The 18,043-nt window shown below is 36.5% G+C and overlaps 1 long non-coding RNA gene across 1 annotated transcript; it reads left to right on the forward strand.

The window, feature by feature from the left end:
• Positions 1–4,286: 4,286 nt before the first annotated feature.
• LOC149948788 (uncharacterized) lies at positions 4,287–17,806 on the forward strand. Its single transcript, XR_016480462.1, has 4 exons — positions 4,287–4,451; positions 4,505–4,578; positions 17,512–17,664; positions 17,721–17,806. It is a non-coding gene; the product is annotated as an uncharacterized LOC149948788 (long non-coding RNA).
• Positions 17,807–18,043: the final 237 nt, after the last annotated feature.

The raw sequence follows: 18,043 nt of genomic DNA on the forward strand, positions 1-18,043 counted from the left end.
GCCTAGATTTAGTTAAAAACTTTTCATCCTTTTGAAAATAAAAATAAAATAATTTTTAAGCTTGTTTATAATAGAAGCGCCAAAATGTAAATATTAATTAAATGTTTATCAAATTGAGATATTGTTTCTTGGAATTTTTGTATTCCTTTTCATCATAGTTAGCACAAGAGACAGATGCGGATGCTACGATCGACTTATCCTAGCATTATGAATATAATAATTTAATAAGATTACGATTCTCCGACGGACTTCCAAATAAAATAAAATCCCTGCACTAAGACAATTCTCTTCCGCGAAAAGTTGAATAAGTGTAAAAGAATTGCTTTATGGGAATAACAATCTCAATAACAGAGCTCACTTTGTCACTTTGTTGACGTCGCATTAAGAAGAAAAATTTATATGATCTTCCCCAACCTGACTATAATTATCAATTTTTTCTATTAAATCTAAAGAATTTAACATAAATTATATTAAATTGAAATATCTCATTATTGAAAATAGAGATAAAATAAGTGAAACTTTCAATCGTCTTTGCACCAACTTACGTTTTAAGGAAATACACCATAAGTTTATTTACCTTTTCACTTGAAATAAGTTTAAACATTATCTAATACAAGATTTTGTAATTAAAAATAAACTAAAAGAATTTGAAAGAGTTCGTCATGGAATTGATAGTAGTGTTTAACAAAAACTAAATAGCGTTTAACAAAAAAATAGTCTAATATATAGGGGATAACCAAAATCACGTTACAACGTGGTTTTTTGTTATATTCCAATTACAATAATCTGTAAAGTTGGTTTATTTTTGATAAAAAAACGTCCCTTACACCCTATAACTTGTTTATTTATCGAGAATGTGCTAGCGCAATTAGATCTATTGGTGGTAAGGCACTCTAACATTTATGCTTATTTACGAAAATATTCCATTTCACTTCTTTTCCGTTATGGAGACTAGTACAAACAACGGGTGTTGGTCCTCTTGATCGAAAAATATGTTATCGACAGTCGATCATTATACGTTGCAATTGATAGAAATTCCATTTGATCGAATCCCATTTGCCATTTGTTTCATAAGATCGAACCTTCAAATGATCGAATACTATTTGATCGAATTCAAAAGTATTTATAGTACCAGTTGGTATGTTTTTATTTTACCGAGTGTCAATATGAAGTGCAGAAGGAATAATGATGGAATAATTCATTGCTTAAGTGCAGAAGGAATAATGATGGAATAATTCATTGCTTAAGTGCAGAAGGAATAATGATGGAATAATTCATTGCTTAAGTGCAGAAGGAATAATGATGGAATAATTCATTGCTTTAACTGTACTAAGCCACAAAGATGAAGAGATTTTTACTTTATACACTATATGATGGAATTTTTTATAACATCGACGATAACGGCCCGTTGTTTTTGATATATATATAAATAGGGTCAGGTTAGGTTACGTTAGGTTAGGTTGATGTACGCGCGCCGTAGACGCGTATGCACCGTTGTATACGAGGGGTCTGACCACGTTCTCGGCCCTTCTATTGCTGTTTTAGGTGGCGATGTACCCGGAAATGACACACGTGACAATTAAATTGTAAACAAATTAATTAATTTATTAAATTTGAATATGCATATTTCTGTTGTTTGTTTTAGTTTCTTATTGTGGAGAAGTACTATGGTTATTATTCTTTAGTACAGTTTAAAGAAATAATTATTATTCATAGAGTCTACTGTATCTCATTCTGACTAGATGTTGCCTTTTCGATTTACTCCCAAAAACTAGTAGTTTTACCCTACAGTAGCTTTCGATCAAATTTCTTTCGATCAAATGGGACCCGTTCGATCATTTGGGAATCGATAAAATAGACTCAAACCCAAACAACGACCATAAACGCTATCTTTAAAAAATCAACAAACATTATCGCAAGGTTGTTATTTTATATTTTTTGCACCCTAACGTTAGCTTTTGGATATTACAAAAATGTTTAATCGATATACTAATAAATACTAGTAAATTTCGATTAATTGCTTTGTTTTATAGAGAAATGACGTCAGTAGTTTAGGACCGTCTTTCTGGATACGCGAGGGGGGCGCAGCGTGCTTTCCCCCACGCGTCCCCAGCTGCGCGCGGGGGGAATGAAGCGGGGAATCGCGTTGCCGACCCCCCCTCGGGCGCGTGTCACGCGTGCACTCGTGCGTAACGAGCACAGGTGTTTTGAATAATTAATTAGTCGACCTGTCAATCAACCGATTCAAGGTCGAATATTAATGAGCGTGGTATTGTTTAACTAGGTGGATTACCGTTAGGGGTCATTGACCTGTTAGATAGTAACATGTGTTTAGGATCATCAAGTAGTTATATAATATGTTTGAATATTAATTTTTGGCGGGAAAGTGTAAGCGTCGCGTGTATAAAAATCAACGTGGTTAAACTCTTTAGGTTTATTAATGTACACTTAGGTTTGACATGATTTTGGCGGGGAAACGGGTATAGGTTGTACTATATAGGTCTATTACATGTTTGTATCTTTATAATTAACCGTTAGGGGTAATTGACCTGGTAGCTATATGGTTGTTAAAGTTTTGGCGCGAATTTAACATGTGTTTCGGTTAGAAAAGCGCGGGAAATTGTAAGCGTCGATTAACAATTTAAGGTTTATTAGGAATGGTACGTTTTACCCAATCTGTATGAAAATGGTTTATATGATACAACTAACGTGCTTATTAAGAAAGAGACAAAAATAAATATAAACAGTTTATTTTTAAATTAAAATTTTAAGGGCGCCACCTAAAATTACATAAATTAGTTGCTAATATAATAAAACATGTTGAATATATTACCCCCTTCCACGATGATTTTGATCCCCGGCGCTAGAAAAAGTGCATGTTATAATTTCATACGTATTAAAATATATTTAACGAATTACCTTTCCTCAAGTCCAGTACTCGCATTTCCGCCGACAATGACGGGTTGATCAAAATCTCCCGATAGGGAATTGTGGGAGAGTTCGAGGGCGTTGGGGAGTTCCCGGGTGTTGGTGGGTCCGAAGGCGTGGAGGGTGGTGGCAGCGTGTCGGGTCCTATTGTTAGAAATTTTATAAAAGTATAATAAAAATAGAAAATAATTACTTCGAACCGGTCCTAGGTCCGCGTTTTCTCCTATAATTTAATAATTATCAATTACTTGTTACAGTATATTATAAAAAGTACATAACTTCCGCGTCCTCTCCCCTTCACTTCTTTAATAAAATCTGCTGTAGTGTTGGAAGCCCTAAATTTTTAAATTTTTGTTGAAAAGGTTCGTATTAAGACGTTTTACAACTTACATTGTAGTTCAGGAACGTAATGTGATAAAATATTAAAAAATCGCGCCTTTTATACCCGGTAATCTTAACCTAAATATTTGATTTACTATAGCTTGAGGTTAGGTTCGTGTATGGAATTTTTCTCGAGAAAACATTGATTTATTTAAAAAAACGTTACGTTAATAGAGTACGTGAAAATTGTTACAAAACCATTAGAAATTGGAGTTTCCTAAGCATCCCGCTAGGGGGTTTATTTACCACATGTTGATATAAAAAAACCGTTACGAAAAATTACGAGTACCTAAAACCGTTATGAAAATTAGCATGTGTTATAGAAGTTCCTAAGCGTCCCGCTAGGGGGTTTTGCGACTATAAATAGAGGGACGCGCTTTATTTGCATTTATTTCACAACTTGCTTTCGACTTGAAGAAATTGTAAGTACATTTTAAAATTTGGGGAATTACCTTTTTTAAATGACCGTTTATTGTTAGGAAATTATTCTGGCACGATGGATTTTGACCGCAAAGTAATAGTTTATTAATTCAGTCTATTTTTTATACCATTTAATTTAGTTTAATTTTTAGAACCAATCCGAAACACCCCCTGCTCCCAGGTCAATAAGGTCCGTCGTCGATTAGATTTCGGAAATAAAGTAAAGAAAACTCGTTTCGAAGTAGACATCCCGAAGAATCAACCTGATATCATAGATTTAACATGCCACAAGGTACTCGATAGCCCTTCTTAACAATCGCCATTCAAACCAGTTGATGCGCCACCCAAAAGCACCCTATCCAAGCCAGGCCCATCTCAACCAGGTCCATATATAACATAAATATCAGTCTCATTTGATTATTATATACCAGTATTAATAACACTTTATAAATTACAAAATTTTTTAAATATAATATTTAAGTTAGATGGCGCCACTTTCTTCACCCAGCATCTTAAGAAACGCGGTCGAAATCGCCATTCTCCAAAAGAAAGTTAAGCTAGGAGTATTGTTAAGATATTGTTTAAAGTTTTGAACGTTTTAAATAGGGTTTCGGGCACTCTAGTTATTGCTAATGGGAACTAAATTGTGCTAAGTATCTAACCGCGTAACTTTTAACATTTTTTTAGATTTCTAGGAATTATATTGGCCGCATACTTTCCAGGTAAACTTTTAGGCCTATAAATGAACATTTTTTAAAATATTTTAACGTTCTAGGATGTTCGCCATTACTAACGGCCATTGGTAAAGCTCAACGAACAGTAACGGACTCATCATTGTCATTTGACAAGGTAAAAAACTATAATTTTGAGCTAGTATTTTGTTTTTGGGCCGTATATATATATATTGTATTATTCAATTTAAATAAGGTGTATGATAGAAAGATTTATGGGAGGTCGGGGGGGGGGTGAAACTGGGTACGAGGCCCCGTCAAAAAGTTTCTCCAGTGCCACCAAGTGAGGCGTTTTAGAACGTATGTCGGGGAAACATTAAGTTGTTTTAAGACTAGCTTTACACACATTTTTGGTGGAATATTTTAAAATAATTTGAATGTAATTATAAGTATATTACCATATCGAGAGGGATCCCAGCTACTAGTAGATTGTTGATTTTTCATAAGGAACGTAAGACTTTTTATTAGAAACATTATCGAATTGTGAGAATACATGGAAAAAATCCCGTCCTTTTATATCAGTAAATCCAGGAAAAACTGGAAATCAGAATCAGGTTATCGATAACTAGAGGTGAATAGCCCTATAAATTAGAAAGGAATGTCATAGTATATAACCAGTTGTTAATATCGTATCTAATTAAAGTTTACGTGGTGGTTCAGGCTAGTGGCCATATTATTTTTGCAATGGACGATCTATTTTTAACATTACCGAGTAACGCTTCGAGCGATTTATACCCGGAAAATACAGCGTCTACTTATAAAGTAAATTTAGGACGACCTTTAAATGTACCTTCAAATTTTGAAGTTGGAATTAGCGAAATTATATTACCGCCAACATGGGAAAATATTACAGAAAAAAACCGGTCATTTTTAGCAGTTTCCACGACAACCGTTAAAAACGTGGAACCGTTTACATACTTTAAAATATCAGTGAAAGTGGGTAAAATTGAAGCGGAGAAAGACCAGAATGGAAATATCCTTCGATATAGTGTCGTGCGAAAACTTATTGCAGCGCTTAATGAAAGTTTAAAAGAATTCGGGCTTGATAATGAAATTAAAATTGAACTCCACGCGAAACCAAACGGGCTCTGTTGGAATTTGATAACCACCAATAACTACCATATTAGAATTCCCAATGGACCAATTAAAGAGCTTCTCGATTTTGAACCTAACATAAATCCATATCGGAAAGACGGATTTCATATTGGGTCATATTTTTGTACGAAACCTTTTGCTGGTTATATAAAGTCCTTATCGTTAAATAACTTTAATTACATTGAAATTAGAAGTGATAATGTACAAGACGCCGCGTTTAGAGTCGAAACTCGAATTGATTATCAAATACCGACTGGTGCTTACTCGAGTGTCCAAGACATTTTAGACGCAATGATGTTAACCTTGGATGAGGAAATAAGGGATAAATTTAAATTAACCATTAACCATAATGGATCCGTTCACATTGGAGCCGCGGCGGGGTTTGCAATTATATTTCATTCATCTGAGAAAGGTCTCGGTGAAATGTTAGGCTTTACGCGCTTTAGTGAACTCTTGGCCAATACAGACAGTCTCTACGCTGCTGATTTATCAATGGGAGCCAGAACACTATATATATATTCAAATTTAATATACCCTCAATATGTAGGCGATACGTTTGCCCCTTTGATGAAAATAATACCGCTAGCTGGAAATGATAAGCCGTTTGAAAAATCTATTATTTTTGACAAAATTGATTACTATCCTTTGAGAACAAATAATACAGAAATAGTTGACATTGACATGAAAACGGATTTTGGCGAAACAATAGCCTTTATAAATGGTAAAAGTGTCGTTAGACTTCATTTGAGACGAAATGGCCGACAGTGAAAGTTATTTCAAATATTACCGCGAACAATATGGTGGCGGACCATTTTTTGCCAGACCTGTTTATCAACGGGGAAGAGGCGTGGGCGGAATTTTTAAAAAGCTGATAAAATATATAACACCCATTATCAAACCCGTGACCAATGAGGCTTTTGGAGTAGGCAAGAGATGGTGGCAAGATTTAAAACAAGGACATGACCCTAAAGAAACGTTAAAGAACAATTTAAGAATCGCCGGTAGCAATTTATTACATAAAGCGGCTGATCGATTAACGAGAAATCAGTCTGGCAGCGGCTGCCGTAAACGACGAACGGGCCCCATTAGGAAACGAAAAAAAGTGTCCAAACGGAGAGTTACAAAAAGAACCAAACTTGACTTTTTAGGATAATAATGGCGGTTTACGAGGGAATGCTAAGTCAGCTGGATATTTTTCAACGCCCATTGGTCAATACTAATGTAATTACCACAACGGAAATAAGATATTTACCAACAAACAATTTATCGGACAATGGCTCTCTGGAATTTTTTATTCCCGCGTCGGAAGATTTATATATGGATTTATCAAAAACTATGTTAAAATTGAAACTGAGACTTTTACATAACGATGGATCGAATGTCCCCGCCGCTGAAACAAAAGTGGCACCAACGAATAATCTAATAGGGTCGCTTTTTAGTCAATGCGATTGTTATCTCGGGGATACTTCTACCCAGTCCGCGAACAACTGCTACGCTTACAGTTCATACATTGAAAAATTAGTCAACTATGGAGAAGATGCAAAAAATTCGCAACTCCAAAATAGCCTCTTTTATATGGACTCTACGACCAAGCCGACGGAAATGTGGTTAGATACGTTCAAGTCAGAGTCCAACGGGGCCCTGAAGCGAGGCTCAAGATCAAAAGAATCGCAATCCTTTGAAATAATGGGGCCTTTGTCTGTTGATGTGTGTAAAATTAACAAGTTTATGTTAAACCAAGTTCCGGTACGATTTCGTTTAGTTAGAAGCCCGCGCCTAACTACCGTCATGTCTATGGAAGCTGGCAAGGATTATAAATTAGTTATAGACCAAGCGTACTTGTACGTGACAAAAGTTAAAGTTAATCCTTCAATCGTATTGGCGCATGCAAAAATGCTAGAATCATATATTCCAGCTATCTATCCCTTAACGCAAACGATTGTTAAAAATTTTAGCGTAGCGAGAGGCCTAACGAGTATAAACCGCGATAACATCATTTTAGGTAGATTACCGAAACGAGCTATTGTGGTTTTTGTCAAGGAAGATGCGTTTATCGGGTCATTGAATAGTAATAGTTTACAATTTGAACATTTAAACGTGACCGATTTGTCCCTCTCGGTGGGTCCTGATCGTTATCCTCCCGATGGGTTCCAAATGGACTACGACGAAGGGAATTATTGTTTACCTTATCAGAGTCTATTTGCCGCGATGGGGATCGATGGGGCCGACCGTGGTAATTTCATAAGTTTTAAAAATTTTAAATACGGATATAACATGTATCTGTTGGATCTAACAAGCGACAATAATGCTAGTGGGGATTATATGTCTCTTAGAAAGGACGGTAGTTTACGACTCGATGTGCAATTTAAAAACGCATTAACCCATAATGTGACATGTATAATGTATTTTGAATTCGATAATGAGATTTTGATAACACGCGATCGCAAAGTAATTTATAACGCCGAATAAAACCCATTTAAAGCACTTTACCTTAAGCCGTTTAACAGTTCCTCGCGCGCAATCGTTCAACCATGTCACGCTCTCATTATCTCTCTGATAAACTGGAAATTTTTCTTTCAAATGACATTCCGGGTACCGATCTTAAAATTAAACGCCAAGGGCATAGAAAATACGTTTCATTTAATCTTAACGTTTGGGAAAACTTATGGACATTTTCCGATGAAATTGACACATTCTTTGACTTGACAAAACCCCCAACCCGATTTCATAGTTGGCTAACCGATTACGTAAAACTCGAAGGATTTATATGTCAAAGAGGTAAATTTATTGATTTGCGTTCGCACGTCCGCGGAGCTAATGACAAGTATAATGTCTTGTACTCGACTTCAAACGGTTTTGCAATGTGTAAAACAAGCTGGGAGCGGTTAAAAATTATTCGTTTAAGTCTTAATACGGAAATTCAGGAGAGAAAACACTTACCAGTGTATGAAGAAATGTATTATAGACGAATTAACCGAGATTCTAATGTCGTTAACGGGGTCCTGTGAAAATACAGCTTGTCACTTTCAATTGGCTCATGACATTACGTGCCTTCCCGTAGCTTCGCATTGGTCTGAAAGGCTTGAGGCTAATGTGAAAAGAGCTCTTCCTCTGGTCAATTATCAATAGACTCTAAATAATTTTAACGAAAACTACCCACATTGTTCTTTAAACATACATTATTTATTTCATGCAATGGTTAACGATGTAAATGAAATTATTACAGAATTTTTGTTTTAATAAATGGTATAAATTTAAGAATATGGTTTGTTTAATTTTTATTACAAGTTAAAAGGTCAAAGCGCGCGGCCATGAATAAAACCATAGAGAAAGTCTATTACGATCCTGAAAATCCAGGGGATTAGGCGGTGTCAAGCGATTAGAAAAAAGTTTGCCCTTAATTCCAAAGACCAAAATTAAAAAATGGTTGTTAACGCAAGACCCCTATACGTTGCATAGAGACCGAAAGCTTAAATTTGCTCGTACACCAACATATGTGACGTCACTGAATGAAATTCATCAAATGGATTTAATAGTTTTGGACGAGTTGAAACCGGATTATAATTATATTTTAGTTAACATTGACGTTTTATCGCGCTTTTTATCCGCGTTACCTTTGAAAACAAAGAGCGGGAAAGACGTTCTACAGGCGCTAAAAAAATTCACAAAGTTAATAAACCCATGAAAATTAATACGGATCAAGGGAAGGAATTTCTTAATAAGACCGTACAAGATTATTTAAAAAAGAACGATATAAAACATTTTGTAAGTTACGGGGACATAAAATGCGGAATCGTAAAACGCGCCAATAGAACTCTCGAGAACAAAATAAATCGTTTAATTACTAAAACTAAGAAACCAAATTTCATTAAGGATTTACCGAAAATTGTTAGATCGTATAATAACAGTGTACACAGGTCGACCGGGTTCAAACCGTGTGAAGTAACGGTTGATAATGAGCATTTAGTTTGGAAAAATCTTTACGGTAAAAAATCAATTAGGGAAAAAGCCAAATTCAAAGTCGGTGAACGTGTTCGATTAACAAAAGCCCCGAAAGCGTTTACTAAAGGCTACAAGGGATACTGGTCGAAGGAAGTGTTTACTATTAAGAGAGTGATTAATAGACCTCGTCCTGTTTACGTCATACAAGATCAAAATAAACAAGTCATCTTGGGTTCATTCTATCCCGAAGAACTACAAAAGATTATACCATGAATACTAATCAGCTTGATGAATTTTTGAAATGTGATTATAGAACGCGCCCATTTTATATTGGTACATTTTCCAAAGACGCGATTCCCAAAAAACCGCTGAAACAGAAAACGTATTGTTTTATTATAAATACGGACGATTCGACGGAACCAGGTTCTCATTGGGTCGCTGTGTTTATTGAATCGGGAAAGGGAGAATTTTTCTGTTCGTTTGGAAATTCACCTGTTACGTACAATTTTAACTTGGGTCATTTAGCTAAAAAGTGGGTATATAATAAAAATATTATCCAACCGATTGACTCGGAAACATGCGGTGCGCATTGTTTATTTTATATCGTATGTAAATGTTTGGGGTATACTTATAGAGAAATATTAGATATGTATAATGATACTCTATATATCAATGACATAATCTCGTTATGGAATATGTGTCTGCATTTAATGAATCACGAAAATAAATATTGTAATCAATAAATTTTTTATTGTATCAATTTTTCCATTTTTTAAGAGGGCTTAATGCTCGGCGTCTGTTTTTAGGTGTCGGATAAGGTTTGCGAACATTTAGTCTCCTCTTCACGTGCTTTTCATTCGTTTGTAAATCTTTATCCGAAAATGGTAGAGACACAGCCTCCGATAAATTCTCCACGCTTTCAGCCGATGGCCTATACGTTGCGTCGCTGTCTCGTGTAGTACCCGTCGCGCCTTCAGACGTATTGAAGAGGTTCCGTATGTTACTGGTACTTTCGGAACGGCGTGGTGTACTACTTGAAAGAGGATCAAACTCGCGGCGGAGTGCTTCGTGGACGGCTTCGGGAATATTCGGTGTTGACTCCGCTATCAAATGATCCGGTAGAAACGCCGGGATTGGGGGAGTAGGTCGAAGAGGGGGTCTCGGTTCCGCGTGTAGATAAACGGGAATCGGTTCGGGAGAAATCAACGTAGTACTGGGTGAAACGGGGGAACCACGAGAGACATTACTCGGAGAATTTGTTGGTGTAGCTACGGGTCGTATCATCTGCGCCGGTGCGAGAAGAGGGGCCACGGGCCGTATAATCTGCGCCGGTGCGAGAAGAGGAGCTAACGTATTCGATGGAGGAGGCATCGCTGGGGGCTCTAAACGAACGGCGGGGACTCCTTGAAATTCTTTAATTTTAAAGTACCTTTGAAGCATAGTTAAATACTCTCGTAACGTATCCTCCTCACTCCCTACTTTAATCGGTTTATTTATGATACTTTTCATTTGATTTTGAATAATGTCTATTAATTTGGCCGTATCGCTAAAATAGCTATCGGCGGGGACTAAAACGAATTTTTTCATCGATTAATAATACGGTTAAGAACCACGGGAATTAATGAACCGAGAATTGCACCCCAGAATCCGCCTCGCTGAGATATTAGAATTTTTCGATGGTTTAAGTCGGTTAAATTTTTACGAGCAAGTTTTCTGATGCACGCTTTATAGCGCTGTAATATTTTTTTCCTATTTGCGCCAACAGGTAGCGCCCCCCGGGTAATATTAAGACAAATATTAGAAATTAATTGTTCGGGACTAGCGTTTTTAATTAAAAATTTGCGCTGACTGGGGGAAGCTTTTTTAATGAGCGTTAAATAAGGTTTATGTTCCCGTATCGCTCGTGGCCAAGTCATCTTACGTAATGAAACAATTTTATAAATACATTCAAATTTATTCAAAAAACACACAGAATTTATACAATGAAAACATTTTCACATATTTTTTATAGAATATATTTAACAGAATAATTTTTTTTTAAACATTATTTTTAAACCCGTCACCATTACTCAAGAAAAGTTATCATTGGGCCCTCTTCAAATAAGCAATTTGTTCGCACTTTGAAATGTTCTGGTGTTTCTTGATTTAAATCTAAAACAATATTAGAATAGGGTCGGGAAGCAGTTACATTATTGTACACAGTACTTAGAAAATTTGGGTTATTAGGAAATACTTGTCGACTAAGACATTTAATCTGACTAGGATCACGCGGACTCTTAAATAGAACAATGTACGATGAGTTCAAGCTAATATTGCGAGCCGCTCGACCTTGACCAAAAACATTTTGGGTTAAGAATAATATAGTTAAATTTAAGTGGTGACTACCAACACGAAATAATTCCGAAACGTACGCGTTATTTAAACAACTTTGAGAGAGATCGTCGAGAACGAGCAAGTTATTTATAGAACTATCAAATATTTCTTCCGGTTTCTCACTTAATAAACCCTGATGAAACTCGATATCAGGTATAATTTTTTTAAGCTCATTGAATTTTTCCGACCAAATATTATAACAATAAATGATTCGCTCGGGAGGTTTCTCGAACAGCGTGTGTCGATTTTTTAAAAGCCGAAAAGTCCAAACTGTTTTTCCGCATCGACTCGGTCCACTGATGAGGAACGTGGTCGGCGATTTAAACTTGAGCCGCGTTACTGACATTTTTGTAGCCGAAGGGAATACTGGTACCGTCGCTCTTGAAGATTCGCTTGTTAGACGTAAATCCAACGAGTTTTTCAGCTGGTTTTTGGAATAGCTGCCCCGTTTTTAAACGTTTCACGTTAAATGGGACTTCGACGCTGTATTTCAATTGTTGGTTGCGTGTAGCGAGGTCCTTCAAAGCTTCAAAGTTGACAATTGACTGATTTTTTTAGTCAATGTAATGCCCTTAAGTTTAGTGACAATCTTTCCAGATTCGAATAAAATTGAATAAGCTTTACATCCCAAGGAAACAAAGGCTTTTATATTTTCATTGGGATACTGGTCAGCTAATGTACCTAGGGTAGTCCCTAGCGGAATATTTAAGTCTTTACTCATATAAAGAAAAGCAGAATCAGTATCGACGTAATTTAAATTAGAACCAATTTGAGCCATTAATTTGTATAATTTAATACGGCCGTAACTGGCTACAAACGCGCCTATCGTTGGTGACCCTTTCCGATAAGTTGGAACGTAGTCTTCCTGAAAACGAGTGGTGACTAAGGCTATATCATCGTCTAGTAGTTTAAAATCCGTTAATTCTTTGGTTTTATCGGCCAAAATTTCGACTAATTCCTTATAAGAATTAATAAAAACACTTTGGCCTCGATTTAAATTAATGGAATTTTTGCCCCACAGACTGTTTAGACTAAGTTTGCCAATAGCTTTTGAAGCGGGATTATCGGTTATATCGTCTAAATTTAAATCTAACCCGTCAATTTCATTAAAGTCTCGTAAATAATTAAGTTTTTGTTCTAATGTAATTATGTCTTTTGGATACGACGAATTTTGTAAAAAAGCCGAATATAGTCATCGAATAGCGGACAATCTTTATCGAATGTCTCTTGGTAATGATGTACTTCGTGAATTGTAATAATTTTGTAACCGTACTCTATCGCTAGATAAAACTCGGGGGTCGTCCACACGTCGGTTATGCTACGCTCTCGATCAGTATGGGTACATTCGAAACATTGTTCAGCTGCACATTTGTAGCAGAGAGTATAATAAATTTTACTATTAATTTTAGCTGAGAGAATAGGGAGGTTTAAATTGGTAGGTGGCAGCACCGTAGCTTTAATCAGACCAAAATAAGCGTTAACGGAAAAATTAAAGTTACAAGTTATAATTTCGGGGCTTGATTTGGGATATTTATAGGAACTCATCTGGACGGACGGGTACATACTATTGAAATCCACGACTTTGATTGGTCGATCGGGAGTGGCTTCGGCGTAAATTACAAAGTTTTCGACCCTCCCCCCGCGAATGGCGTCTCTCGCTCCTATCGGTTTGGTAAAGGGTAGGGAATCGCAAAAACTCGCAATTGCTGGATCTTCTACTAACTCATCATATTCGTGTTCCCATATACTAATAAACTGCGCATTAGGCCTTTCCTTTTTTAAAAAAATTTCGCGGTCGAGGGTTTTGAGATAAATATTTAAATTATAATCTTTTAACTGTTTATCGTAAGCCTGGTGGTCAGTGTGCAGTGGGCATTTATGGTAATGGCAGCCGTAAAATTCGGCAATTATTTCGGGCGAGGAACAATAACCGTCTAATCGATAGGGGTAAATTACATGTTCTCCACCTAGCGATCGAGCCGTTTGAAATGTCACGTTGAGTTTTTTCCCCAAATAAGCTAACCATTTTAGGGCCTTGACACTATGCCGTTTCCTATAACCCGTCCCCGGAACTATCGCGATAGTGTTTGGTTCGACAAATCTACTAAGGAATAAATTTGTGACGGCTCCCGGCAACGTTATGGCGTTTGACCCTAACAAATCAAAATCAACGGTTTTTAAAAATAAATTTCTAAAACTATCGAATCCTTTCTGTAAAAGTTTAACGTCATCGATCGCGTATTCGGTTAAAACTTTATTTAGATCAAATACGACGTAACGTTGGGAATCGTACCATTGATTAAATTCTACGATTTCCTCGTCCGTAAATTTGTCGATACCAAAATATTCTTTCTCGGGGAGGGCGCCGATATAATCTAAATTGTTTTCCGTAGCGAATGAATAACAAAAATAACCTTTCTTTTGGACAATCTTAAAAGTTTTCGAGAAATTTCGAAGGGCTGTAGTTAGGAACATGAAACTATCGATAAAGGCTATTTTAAATTGGGCGAGAAACATACCCAGGGCTTTGGAACCGGTATAAATTATCTCGGGTTTAATCTTTCGTTTTAATAGACCGTTAAGAATAAGGAGCGTATCGAAACCACTCCCGAAATGGCTAATTAATATGACGTTTTCAAAGAGAGGCCGCGTAACTCTTTTCCGACCATTAACTGTCACCTGGCACGCTAATAAATAATCTAGGAAATTTTGAACGCAATCAAAGCCGTGAAATTTTCGGTAATCATAATTGGTCGAAAATGGCGCTTCTTGCATCGCGGAAATTATTAAAATTAGTCTAATTTTAGTGTCAGTCGTTATGGTCTCAAAATCAAAATAACATAGTCGTTTCTCATTTGATTTTATTTCTAATGGGCGGACGTGACACTCGTTTTTGGGATGCTCAATTTTGCAAAAAGCGCATTTGTTGTCGCAATTATGATTGCCTTCATAGTCTTTCCCGCAATTTAAACAGCGCCTTAAAACCTGACAGGTTCCTAGTTCTACGTGTTGGGAGAAACAATTTGGTCCGGCAAAATACCTATTACAGTCATTACAATGGGTAACCTAATCTAAACTAGGGTGGAATTCGGGGCCTCGACATCGGCGGCATTTAAGATTGGGTCCGCAGTCGTGACTTTTTTTTGTTTGTCAGAATAAAAAAGGACTAGACAAAATTTACAGAAAGATTGCGCCCCAAACATGGCCGAATAAGATCGTACGACGTGGGTGTGGTCTTTAATTTTTAAGAGGAAAATTTGTTTTTCTTTGAAGGGCCCAATAAACATTTTATCGAAATTATCGTCCGCCGAGATTAATATAATTTGGTAGTCGGGTAATATATTTTGGAATCGGTTAATGTCTATTATTTCTACGGGACCTTCGGGAACCACCGCTTGGGCGTGTAATTTTTTAGCTTCAATCTCTTGTTCGGGTTTTTTCCCATTTCTAATTGTCTTTAATTGGTATTCGTTAAAACTAGCACCCTGTCCTAAACTTTTCAAATTCTGATAGTCGGCCAAAACTCTTCCCACCACCAGGGCTCTCGTAAAACATAAATTGTCCGTATTTCTAATGGGGATAAATGTGTTACCTTGGTTAATATACTGATCTAAACATTCATAGCTTCTTGTTCTAACGCTGCGAGGGGGACCTCTCATAGGGGTATCTTGAAGAAATATTAGGTCAAATCGGAGGGGTGAATCTAGATAAAAGGTTTTTACGGACTGCGCTACCTTTTCAATCCCCGTTAAAATTCTCTCAGCTGTCAACTCATTAATATTCATTAATTGGAAATTTATCGGATCTTGCAGCTCATCGGAAATTACCACCACCCTGACGCGCGTGTAGCCTAAATTATCGGCCGTAATTCTATCTAATATTGATTGGAAAATACGGGTCAGTTGGTTACTGATATCCGCGTGGTTTAATTGGTCTAAATTTTTAAAATTACACTCGAATAGCATAGATTTACACCTATACTTTCGAGAAGAACTGGCAATGATTTTATCTATTGAGTAAAAATTTTTAGGGTTGAAACGGGTGCTAAGGTCGAGGGCCATGGTGTTTTTAAAGTCCTGCGTAAATATTTAATACGGTTTGAATCGTTGTCGCGACGTCGTAAACTTCGCCGGAATTCTGCAAGTTTAATAGTTTTTCGTAGTGACGTCCACGGTTCTTGTAAACTAGAACTTCACCTCTCCTACCCGCTAGAATTTCAACCTTCTCGTTTCTTAGTTGAAAATAACCTTCTTCATAAACTATCTGTTCTAGATACTCTTTTAACTCATACGCCGAATCTAGTTTGACGCAAACGCCGTCTTTCGTCGCGGTTGGCCGATCGCTATTTTTGACGTAACGCCTTATATCTAAATACAAGTTATTTCTGAAACTTGCAATTTTTATCCCGAAATTTTTATGGCGGGAAAACTCTACGACTATATCCGTCCAGCCGTCGTCTACTGGCTTAGATGGACCGGCTTGAGATGGACCGGCTTGAGATGGACCTGGTTGAGATGGGCCTGGCTTGGATAGGGTGCTTTTGGGTGGCGCATCAACTGGTTTGAATGGCGATTGTTTGGAAGGGCTATCGAGTACCTTGTGGCATGTTAAATCTATGATATCAGGTTGATTCTTCGGGATGTCTACTTCGAAACGAGTTTTCTTTACTTTATTTCCGAAATCTAATCGACGACGGACCTTATTGACCTGGGAGCAGGGGGGTGTTTCGGATTGGTTCTAAAAATTAAACTAAATTAAATGGTATAAAAAATAGACTGAATTAATAAACTATTACTTTGCGGTCAAAATCCATCGTGCCAGAATAATTTCCTAACAATAAACGGTCATTTAAAAAAGGTAATTCCCCAAATTTTAAAATGTACTTACAATTTCTTCAAGTCGAAAGCAAGTTGTGAAATAAATGCAAATAAAGCGCGTCCCTCTATTTATAGTCGCAAAACCCCCTAGCGGGACGCTTAGGAACTTTTATAACACATGCTAATTTATCTAACGCTTTTATTAATACATGCGTAATTTTTCGTAATAAACAAAAATCCCCTAGCGGGACGCTTAGGAACTTCTATAACACATGCTAATTATCATAACGGTTTTAGGTACTCGTAATTTTTCGTAACGGTTTTTTTATATCAACATGTGGTAAATAAACCCCCTAGCGGGATGCTTAGGAAACTCCATTTTCTAATGGTTTTGTAACAATTTTCACGTACTCTATTAACGTAACGTTTTTTTAAATAAATCAATGTTTCCTCGAGAAAAATTCCAAACACGAACCTAACCTCAAGCTATAGTAAATCAAATATTTAGGTTAAGATTACCGGGTATAAAAGGCTCGATTTTTTCATGTTTTATCACATTACGTTCCTGAACTACAATGTAAGTTGTAAAACGTCTTAATACGAACCTTTTCAACAAAAATTTAAAAATTTAGGGCTTCCAACACTACAGCAGATTTTATTAAAGTAGTGAAGGGGAGAGGACGCGGAAGTAATGTACTTTTGATAATATACTGTAACAAGTAATTGATAATTATTAAATTATAGGAGAAAACGCGGACCTAGGACCGGTTCGAAGTAATTATTTTCTATTTTTTATTATACTTTTATAAAATTTCTAACAATAGGACCCGACACGCTGCCACCACCCTCCACGCCTTCGGACCCACCAACACCCGGGAACTCCCCAACGCCCTCGAACTCTCCCACAATTCCCTATCGGGAGATTTTGATCAACCCTTCATTGTCGGCGGAAATGCGAGTACTGGACTTGAGGAAAGGTAATTCGTTAAATATATTTTAATACGTATGAAATTATAACATGCACTTTTTCTAGCGCCGGGGATCAAAATCATCGTGGAAGGGGGTAATATATTCAACATGTTTTATTATATTAGCAACTAATTTATGTAATTTTAGGTGGCGCCCTTAAAATTTTAATTTAAAAATAAACTGTTTATATTTATTTTTGTCTCTTTCTTAATAAGCACGTAAGTTGTATCATATAAACCATTTTCATACAGATTGGGTAAAACGTACCATTCCTAATAAACCTTAAATTGTTAATCGACGCTTACAATTTCCCGCGCTTTTCTAACCGAAACACATGTTAAATTCGCGCCAAAACTTTAACAACCATATAGCTACCAGGTCAATTAC

Source organism: Leiobunum rupestre, chromosome 4, assembly GCF_980474605.1.
Source record: "Leiobunum rupestre chromosome 4, qqLeiRupe1.1.hap1, whole genome shotgun sequence".
Classification (NCBI taxonomy): Eukaryota; Metazoa; Arthropoda; class Arachnida; order Opiliones; family Sclerosomatidae; genus Leiobunum; species Leiobunum rupestre.